We start from the raw sequence: 11,035 nt of genomic DNA on the forward strand, positions 1-11,035 counted from the left end.
ACACCATCCTCTGCTAGCATCCTCAGAATCCGATCCAGACAACCCACAAAGCAACGTCAGCTGGAGCGCAAACTCGTATAAAGTCCTAACCAGATAGCAGGCTCTGCACGCACTAGCTCAGTGATGCCATGAAGTAAAGATTATGCTGATCCCGTGAAGTAAAGATTACGACTCCCTGCTTTACCGCGGAAGGCCCTGAGGCATCGAGACGGGGAGGGACTGGCTCCAAGTTACAAGCCAGGAAGTGGCGACCCTGGGACTGGGACCAGGCGTCTGGCTTTAGAGTCGGTTCATGCAATCACCGTTTCATCAGCAAAACGAACGAACAAACGAAAACAAAACTATTACTCTTTGCATGTGTGCACATGGATTCTTGAACTATTCTACTACCATAACAGAGATGAGAAGCTGTCGAGACACGGGACTTAAGATGCGGTGTCTCCACTTTTCCTGGCAAACCTATATCCTAGGTGCCCCGTGAGCAGCATGGATGGAGATGGGAGAATTGAAAAAAAAAAAAAAAAATTTCTCATTGTGAAATTACTCTTTGAAAGAGATGTAAAAACAATGTGCTTGGCCGGTTTCATAATTTTATTGGCTGCGAGACGGTCACTTCCAGTGTTAGTGTTAGGTCGACAGGAGAGAAACGCAGAGCTGTGCGGTGAAAGGACTCAATCCACGCGATGCTCTCCTTTAATTCTTTTATGATACGGATTCGGACATGATAATTTATTACAAATTAGTCTACATATTATTCAGAAGGGTATGACGGATTCCACAGTATTATGAATAAAAATGAACTGACTGGAATCGTATAAATACTAAGTACTTAATAAACAATTTAAAAATTGTCTTGTAAAAATCACAAATTCAATTCTTAGGACCAGGAAAGGGGTGGTCTAGCAAGACAGGAAACTTAAGACAAAAACCAGTTTAGCCAAACACACAGTAAAAGTGCCTCGCTCTTAGCCCTGCCTCCTCAGGCCAGGAGGGGAGCCTGGGCTGTCGCCCTCAGCGAGCTGTGACAAGGCTCCTGGCATCGCTCTGGCAGTGCTGGAGAGGGGCTCCTGGCAGGGGGTGAGACTTGGAGCCCACCCCAAAGTGTCAGTGGAGACCACGCCAGGGGCCTGGACCTCTACCCTGTGATACTGCCAAACAATGGAGTATCACTTGGTGCTAAAAAGAAATGAGCTACCAAGCCATGAAAAGGCATGGAGGAACTTAAAATGCAGATTACTATGTGAAAGAAGCCAGTCATAAAAGAAGCACATCTACGGTTCCAACGACATGATATTCTGGAAAAGGCAAAACTACGGAGACAATAAAAAGACCAGTGGTTGTCAGAGGTGGAAGGGGTGGGGGCGGTACGAACAGGCAGGGCACAGAATATTCTATATGACATAATAATGACGATGTATGTCATTATACGTTTGTCTGAACCTATCAAATGTACGACACCAGAGTGAACCCTGAGATAAACAATGAACTTCGAGTGATTATAGGTCAATGCAGGTTCATCCTCTGTGAAAAATGTGCCATGCGGGCGAGTGATGCTGGTGACAGGGTTGCCGTGAGCGTGAGGGGCTGGGCAGGGCTGCGCGGGAAACCTGTGTCTCCCTTTCCGTCCTGTTATAAATCTGAAACCTCTCTACAACATGACATCTTTTTTTTAAAAAACAGCTAATTAAAAAGAGTCTGACATTCCGTATTAGCGCAAAATGTCACAAAGGGAAGAACAACAGGACAGCGGTAAACGTCGCCGACCGAGGCCTCGCTACGCGAGCCCGAGCTGTGGCAGCAGAGAGCCCCTCGGCCCTGCTCCCCCGTCTGCAAAACAAATTAGACAAGAGGAACTTGAAAATCTCTTTCGGCTCTAAAAGCCTATGAATCATCTTAACACAAACCAGAAAGCTTGGAATAAAACAATACACTTGAATAACATCACCCAAAAAGCCTGTTGAGTGTTTTTAAAAATGAACTATTACTAAAGTTTTTTATGTCTTAAGGAAAATCATGTAATACAGATGGCTTTTCCATTGTTAAAACAAACATTTCACATGCTTTCTCAGCCATTTTAGTGTTTTTACATGATCCACCCAAATATCAAACTGGTATCTGAAACAATAGCTTGGACATTTTCCATGTTATGAAACGTTTTAAAAAATGATTCTGGTACATGATATATAAAACATTCTTTTAAGAAAATACATACTTAACTTTAGTGGAATTTCTTTTTAAAAAACATTATTCATTTTTTCTTAATTATCAGCCAAGTGATATATCTAGAATATGCTGTCTAGTGGCAAATGCAGACTGTGGAGTCCGAAGACACAAGTTCAAGTCCTCACTACCTATAACAACCTCGATGTCCTCGGGCGAGATATACAATCACCCGAACCTCCATGTTCCTGTTTATGAAACGGGAGCTTTTCCCGCGTGGGACCTCGTCTCTCGTTCTCTTCTATGTCCCTCGAGTTTCAAGGACGCGACTTTCAGACAGACCTCGCTTACTTCATAATGCTGTCATCTGCCTGTTTCTTCGACCAGAGACTGCCAGTCTGAGATTCAGAATAGCTGGAGATATGAATTCAGACATAATTCTACCCCAAAGCAAAGGATACACTAGGAATAAATCCACTAGGCCGTTGAACTACGGTAATGGCACCTATTATTATAGCGCATCCACCGACACCAAGCCGAGAACCACAGGTCTAGGTGATAGCTAAGACCATCAACACGTTGGGGGAAAAACGTGAAAACGCTGTATTTTTTTCATTTGTTCAAACACTGAGCACTGAAAATGTCACGTACTGTGTTATATGATGTATTTTTAAAATCGAAAACTGATTTTTTTTTTTCAAATGGCGCTTGTTCCTTTTTTTTTTTTTAAGTTTTCCCTCCTTTTTCTAGGGGAGAGATGGTGGTGATGAACCATGCTTATCTTACAGACTGACTAGCTCCTCAGAAAACAGTTTCAAGTTTAAAAAAACTTTATTAAAATCACCAATGATACCAAAAACAGTTCAGTGCAATTAATAAATACTTTCTGAATAAATTAAAGGATGAATGCTCCACGCGTGACACACAGAGGTTTTAGGGAGACTGCTCCACCGCCTCCAGCCACACACCTCCCTGCCGCGTCTTTTAGTCGGTGCTGTGACCACCCTCGCTCCTCTTATTCCTCAGGTCAAGGGGGTTTTTAATCTTTTCAATTACTTCTACTCCACGTACTACAGGCAGAAAGATCATGGATCAACGACATCCTCATTTGCAACTGTTTTAAACAAAAAGAACTTTACTTATATTAAAGCACAATTAAGATGCAGTGATTAAAGCTGGTCCTTGAATAAGCAGTCAGATGAACAGAGGAGAATATAAAGTCCAGAATAAAACCAAACACACACAGCATCTTAGTATCTGATATCAGTGAAGTCTCCACGCACTGGGGATTTAAATTGGATCCATACTTTCACTCTAAGTCCCAGATGGATCACAGATTTAAAGACAAAAAAATAAAACTATAAAAGTTATGAAAGATAACTTAAAAGAATTTTTATAATCTGAGTGGGGAAGGCACTATTAAGATTACAAATGCTAAAAAAGACTGTAAAAGAAAAAGCCATTCAAATACATTAAAAAGAAAACCAAACTTTAGAAGAAAATTCTATCATGAACAAAGAGAACAAGAAAAATCCTGGCACGCTGTATCATAAAGGCACACACACGGACACATTCTCCTGTCAAATAAGAAAAAAAGAAGAACCATCTAATTTTTAAACAGGCAACAGATATGATTATATCATTGACCGAAAAAGCACAGACTGAACACCATGTCGATGGAATACACTGAATACCGTATTCCAACTATCAGACTGGCGAAGATCCAGCAGACTGACAGCGCCGTGGGTCGCTGAGGCTGGGGGGAAAGGCAGCCTCATCTGCCGCCGGGGGCATGTCAGTTGCTAAGTCTCTATCGAGCATAATCTGGCAACATCTATCAAAATTATAAGTGCACATGTTCTTTGACTCAGTAATTCCACTGTAGGAACCGATCCAACAAATACACTCGCACACATGTACGATGATGTATGGACGAGGCTTCGCACAGTAGAACGATCTGCGAACGGAATAACTGTAAAAGATCTAAATGCGCATCGGTTAGAAACTGGTTAAATAATCATAAAGTTTTATACACAGTAACACGGAAGGATCTTCAGGACATATTGTTAAGTGAAAGAGAAAACTGGAGAACAGTGTAGCTGGAATGCTAGGGGGCAAAATTCTGAATTTGCTTGTATGTGTATAAAAACATATGCCGGAACAGGACAAAAGGGAGTGACCAACCATAAGTCACTTGCTTGGGGGACGGGGCGGAAAGTGTGCTAACGGGGACAGAAGGGGAGGCAGATCTTTCACTTTCTGGCATTTTTTATTTTTATCCATTCAAAAAACTAAGTAAACATAGAAAAGAAAAACATAAAGGATATGGTGTAACTTGAATCATCGAAAATGAGATCAACGGTACGAAAGTGATTTAAGAGCTTTCCAGTTTGGAGGACAAGGCTCTGCAGGTCCTCCAGCTCCCCACACAAACAGCGAGTCTCTTGGAACCTAAACTCACACAGACCCCGTAACCCATAAATTCCATGCCTAGCTGTGTCCCATAAACTCTTAGGCATGTACATCAGGAGACATGTTCGAAATGTTCAAAGAACTAGTTTGGGAATAAAAAAATACCCCAAATGTAGATCGGATGGAGAAAGGATAAGTCAATCATAGAATATTCCCATAATGGATGAAATACTATATGTAACAAAATAATCTTAAATCACAATATTAATGGTGTGTGGGCAGGGGAATTTCAGAAAATTCGCAGTATATAATGTCATTTTCCTAAAGTCAAAAAATAATTTTTAAACCCAAACTAAACAAATACTGGTAAGGACAGGTACTTATTTAATGAAAGTACAAGAATCAAAGGGTGGGATGACCGTGGAACCCAGAGAGGGTGATTTTCTGTGCTGGAGAGAGGCACGCTGAGCAGAGGGATGCTAGAGAGGATGCAGGTCGCATACCGGTAGGTGATGTCCCAGTGTTTCAACTGAGCGGTGGGTTCGTGAGCTGCTCGTGAGCTGCTCATTTTGTTCTCATGCTTCATAACTTACGTGTGTTAAATACACTACGTATCAAGTGTCACCTACATTTTTTTCCTTAAAAATGGTAACAGAAGTTTAATATTTCTTGGCAAACTGTAATACACTAAACCGGTGCTAAAAAATCTCCATCTTGCGAGACAAGCTGGTGAATGAGTAATTACGAAAATTACCCTGATGTTCTCCTCAAGCTTATTGTAGTTTCTTTGATAAAGAAAATCAATTAAACAGTTTTTAACACTTCAGCTTTCGATCTCTGGGAGACTTTCATCCATGTCATCGTGGGCTCTGTTCCAGTTCTGAAAATACTAGCTTTAAATGCCTTTCGAGCCCCACAGAGCGATGAGAACAAAGAGCACACATTGCAGATTCCTGGATGGATTTCAGAAATTGAAATTTCATTCAGAGTTTAGAAAACTACACATTTCTCTTCTTGCTTAAAAAAATTCATAAAAGTTTCCCAAGTGGACTTCAGAATATAGATAACTGTTCCAAGTGTTTAATATATAATATTTGTTTAAAAGCAACCAGATTGTACAATTTGGGCCAAGTTTGTAAACATGTTTTAAATACACATTTTTTTTTTCTGATTAAAAGACCAGTATATGTCTATAAAGGAAAAACATATTCCCTTTTTCTGTATCTTTCAGTTAAGCTCTACGAATCATGGGCCTCAGCTCTGTATCTTTATCACCCCAGAAAGGCAGAGCCAGTTCACAATTCCACCAGCAGTAGGCTGCTGCCTGGTTCCCCAACAGCTGGGATCATCAATTTTTTAAATCTTCACCAATTTTTACGGATCAGAAATTATATAACACTTATTTTTAATCTGCACTTTCCTGATTGCTAAACAATTTTTCATGACTTAACGTCTGTTCTTTTTAAATGCCTACTTACACTCTTCTATTGAGACGTTTTCTTTATTTTTAATTAGCCTGTATGTGTCCTCTGCGTACACTTAACCAGTTTCTATTCATACTGCAATTTATGCTTTGTTTGTCATTTGCCTTTTTATTTTCTTATGCTGTCCCCTGAATGCATTTTTAGTTTTTATGCTCCTAAATCCATCTCTTCTTGGACTTCATCCTTTGCACTTATACTTAAAGACACTCTCACATTGAGATCAATAAATGCATCCTTAAGTTGTTCATATGGTTTCCTTTTTTAAAAAAAAACATGTATCTGAAATCTTTTTTATGTGTAAAAACATGAGCCGAGCAAGTTTTGAAAATCATGAAAATTCAAATTCATTCAATCTTTCCTGAGACTATTTCGGAAAAAATACCCTATCCGCGGTAATCTGATTCAAGACTTACTTTCTACTTCCAGATCCCTTCTCCTTAAATGCATGGGCTTTAACTACAAACTCAACTGCTCTGACGAAAACAGAAGCGAGCTTAAGGCTGTCCCTTATCTCCACAGACCCAACGGGCAAGGACAGAGGACCCTGGTCAGAGTAACGAAAGGGGCTCCAGCTTCTCACCACTCCGCAGTCCGACGCAGCCACCACTGCGAAGGGGGAGAGCACCTGTCTGGAACACCTGGATCCTTCCTCCTGCTCAGGGGAGGGACGGCATTCCCACCTGCAGCCTCAGCAGGTGCAAAGCAAGAGCAGTGATGACGTGTCCGTCCTTTTGCCCACATGCTCCAGGTAGCCAGGGCTCTATTTACGGGATCACGCTGTTCACGGGCCATCTGCCATGCAGGGGCCGGGCCCCACGGGCAAAAGTGCCCGCCGAGTGACAAGCAGCTACACTCTTAGATGTCCAGCACAGTATTTATGTCTAAACAAATTATTAAGTTGGATCACGCAGCTTTATATTTAAATCCAATCAGCTCCAACTTACCTGTCGCATTATAAAGCGGTTTCTGTTACGGGAGCCCCAAGAGGAAATCACAGAGAGAACTCTCCCAACACTTAAAAAATCTATCCATCTATTATGTTGAAAGTGCAACCCACACCCATAAAAAAACAATATTAAAAATGTAGACATTCTAAATACGGTTCAAGCATCTGGGAAACAAGCATGCATCCCCCAGAATGCCACATCGCCGGGGCAGTTCAGCACCCTGCGTTCAGGATGTACAGAGTTTAGAAAAACAGAGATATGACACAAAAGTGACAAAAGTTTTGGTAAGTCAACTCCAATACTGAAAAGGTCAGTAAGAATTCTATCCCATCTCAAAGGTATTTGTCTTGGGTCATCTCTAATGAACCTAGGCGAGCTAGCGTATTTCACAGGGGCTAAATAAAACTTTTTAAAAGGTTAACGGAAAAATATTTATGTGAAAAATGCCTCCAAATAATCTTTTAGTAGGTGGATTCGGCACATACCAGTGAATACCTTTGAGCCTGGTCCAATTTTGAATTAAGCTAGAGTTCACCTTCAAGAAACAATGAACCTGTTTTTAAGTAAAACTCTGTATTAATAAAAAAACATGGAATGTGAATACAACAAAAGATATTATCAACTGAACTGTATCTAAATATTTTACAAAGTTTTCCATGAGCTGTCAGTAGATCTTTAAAATGCATGATCTTTTTAAAAAGTTGTTAGTCATTTATCTGTAAAAATCTAGCTTCTTATGTATATGCCAAGCATAAAATTGCCCCATGCTAAATTTAATGCAAACCTTACATTACAGTTATGTGCTCCTGCCCTTCAACATGACGATGACAGTGATTCAAAGGGTAAAAATGCACTTAGAACAGTCTACCTTCTGCTGCAATTCTGTCCAACGAAGCCCGAGCAGCACGCAAAAATTAGGTCCATATTTTAAATCTGCAGGCAATCAAGCCAAGAACCAGGCTATGTAATCACAATCACTTGCAAAACCATTTAAACTATTTTTTAGTTGTAATTGTTAGCAGTTTCTTATGACTGTAATCTCTAAAAAAAATATCTTCCACAAAAAAATAATAATATCTTCCACTTCGAAAATTAAATGCACATGTACATCGACTTTCTTTGTCTCCTTACAGTTAGATGCTAGCTATGCCAGATTAAAACTGTCTTCTTTCCCTTATTTCTGCATTCCTTTCTTTTAATTTTTGTACACTACGGTTCCAAGTTAATTTCATATTTTTCCAAATAATGGTTGGCTAAAAATTTGATCTTATTAATTACAATTTTGCGAAGTAAGGTAGAGTTTAACAAAGAAAACCATGAAGAAGAGTCACTTTATGATGACATTGTTTTTTATAAAGTAACGTGCTACCTTTTCAGATGTCATTCAAGGAAGGTTAATTTTGCAAAGGTTACATAATTAAAGATTCTCGGCGTTATAAATTGGTATGCATAACTCTTAACAGAGCACGCTGAATAATGAGAAGGAAAATGAGTTGCTCAAGGTCAGACGTGTCAGCGAGGCAGCAGCCTTGGCAATCTCAAATTCCTATCTTCCCCCGCACGTGCCATCCCGAGAGATCCCTGCTCTAACCTTTGCCTGCAAAACACGAACAAAGGTATTCTTCACAGGACAGAACCCACTTACGGCAAAATTTCAAACTTAATGCACTGATTAAGTAGAAGAGAATTTAACCTAAACGTTACCATAATACATGAATTTAAATTAATTTTTAGGGAATGGATTCATCATTTGAGCGATCAACTCCTAAGAAGAGACCAACTTTTTCCGAATGTACCACAGAGCTGCTCTCTTCCTCTGCGATGGCCTGTGGCAGGGACCGCTTGGGGGGTCCCCCTGGGAAGCTCACCCCTCGCAATCGGGAAGGGGTGAGGGATCGTCCCCCTGCACATTCACAATGTGAACTACTTAGTCCACAGGAAGTTCTGACGTGTTTCTGGTCTGGTCGAGTTTTAAGCTTGCTTCGCTCAAACAGCTTTATCACTTCTGAGATTCTATCTAAAGCAAATCTCAAGCATCTGACACGTTTCCGATCACTGAAACTCACTGTCCTCTTTCTGATACCTCTTCCCCTACTTGCAAACAAGTTCCAAAATCCTTAGCAAGTTAAAAATCAACAAACACATAAAGCTAAGAGCCAACATATCACTATTTAATGATGGAATTTGCAGGTTATTTATAAAGTGATTTCACGTTAACACTGTCAAGTTCATAACTGACTTCTATATTCAAATAAACGTTTACATTCTTTGAAAAAATGACTAGTGCCAAAAGTAACTACTCGGGTATAAAGTATATATTTTTTGGTCACCACGTGCACGGAAAAACATTTGACAGATAAAAAGTATAAGAATGGAATTTGGGGCAAGCCTACTCAGAATTCTAGAACACTTAGTAAAGAAGGGGAGGAGAGAAGGCATGGAAGGAAGTCAACACTCATTATGTGTTTACTAGAAAACAAGTACTGTCCTAAGCGCTTTCCGTAAAACTGAAATCGACTTAATGCTCCTTTACCAAGTAATTACAAACCTACATATTCGAACATCAAAGGAATTAAACATAAACTCTCTGAGAATCTTGAACTGATTTCATTTTCCTTTGGGGTACAGGCTAAGCCCATCACATTTATCATCCTTATATATGCAGATCGAAGGCTCAGAAACCTATTAAATTATTTAAATTATTCCCAGAAAGTAATTCATGAATATCATTACCTCATTGAAATATTCAAGAGGTTAGTTCTGATGATCCAAAAATTCTGTTCTCATAAGTGTTCTTTGATAAGAGTTACTAATTTCAATATATATCAAGAGATGCGCTGCTAGTATCGAAGAATAAATTATGACAATTTACATTTTTAAGCTTATTCAGCTTCCAGGGATGATGATAAGGAGAAATAGGGTTAAAAATAGAATTGGGATAGATTTGACTCCACTGAGGAATTCACTTTAATAGGGTCGTCACTGGCTGGCTGTTTCTGTTTTATTGATTTACAGTAAAATGGTCACTTCAGTGAAAACAAGCTTTTCGGGAGAGGCGGGAAGGAAGTTAAAGAAAAATGCCTGTGTTTCCAATGCATAAGGACCTGATCCTGGACCTTTGAAACAAGAAACAAACTGAAGAGGATTTTTAAGCATCCGATAACACTATAATTAAAACGCACCTGTGAGCAATTTTATTCTTACATTTCTGATATTTCAATTAGTGATTTTGATATAATATTTAAAATTCTAATAACTGCAACGTTAAATTAGAACACGGTACAAACTTGCACATATGTTACAAGGTCTATATCCGCATCTACTTTCCCATGGAAGATTAAGGACACTGTAATGTGTGGTGCTGTTTGTGGCTGACTTAGAACATTGTCACCATGAAGTGAGTGTTTAGAGCGTCATTCTTTGCATTAAGTAAGACAGAGAAATGCTCTGAATTTTAAATAGTTTTCCCAATTACTCCTTAAGGAAAAAAAGCTGACAAATTCATTAAAATCCTGACGTATCTTCATAACAGCAACGAAGAGAAGTCATGAATATTTTTTGATGTGGGCGAAAGAAAAGTCTTCACAGGAAACCAAGAAAAGTATCAATAAAAGGGCATAAAATTATTGTACATTCCTGTTCATGAAAGAATTAGCCTCAGTCTTGAAAACCATAGAAAACACAGCTCTCAGATCATTATACTAGAAGAACGAGAAAGTTCTTGAATACTTATAATCTATATTTTGAACAAGAATCATACAGTGGATTTCACAATGCATTACTTAGGCTATATATGAATTAATCTATTTTAATTAATAAAACTGAGTGATTTTTAATGCAAACCAATTATAATTATGTAAATATTCGTGTTTACCTAAACAGAACCGTGAAAACGGTTGATTTTCGAGCATAATGAGCTTATAGATAATTGCTTTTCTTTTTTGATTCTTTTATACTGTAATAACGTTGCAATAAAAATAACCACTTAAAAAAAAAAAAATGAATGTCTTCACTCTGAATTAAATGTCACTC

General features: G+C 39.0%; 1 protein-coding gene across 5 annotated transcripts in view; it reads right to left on the reverse strand.

The window, feature by feature from the left end:
- The window catches only part of STAU2 (staufen double-stranded RNA binding protein 2), a 220,864-nt gene that overhangs the window by 120,002 nt on the left and 89,827 nt on the right, over positions 1–11,035 (reverse strand). The window lies entirely within an intron of this gene.

The sequence above is a fragment of the Pteropus alecto genome, unplaced genomic scaffold (genome assembly GCF_000325575.1).
Source record: "Pteropus alecto unplaced genomic scaffold, ASM32557v1 scaffold87, whole genome shotgun sequence".
Classification (NCBI taxonomy): Eukaryota; Metazoa; Chordata; class Mammalia; order Chiroptera; family Pteropodidae; genus Pteropus; species Pteropus alecto.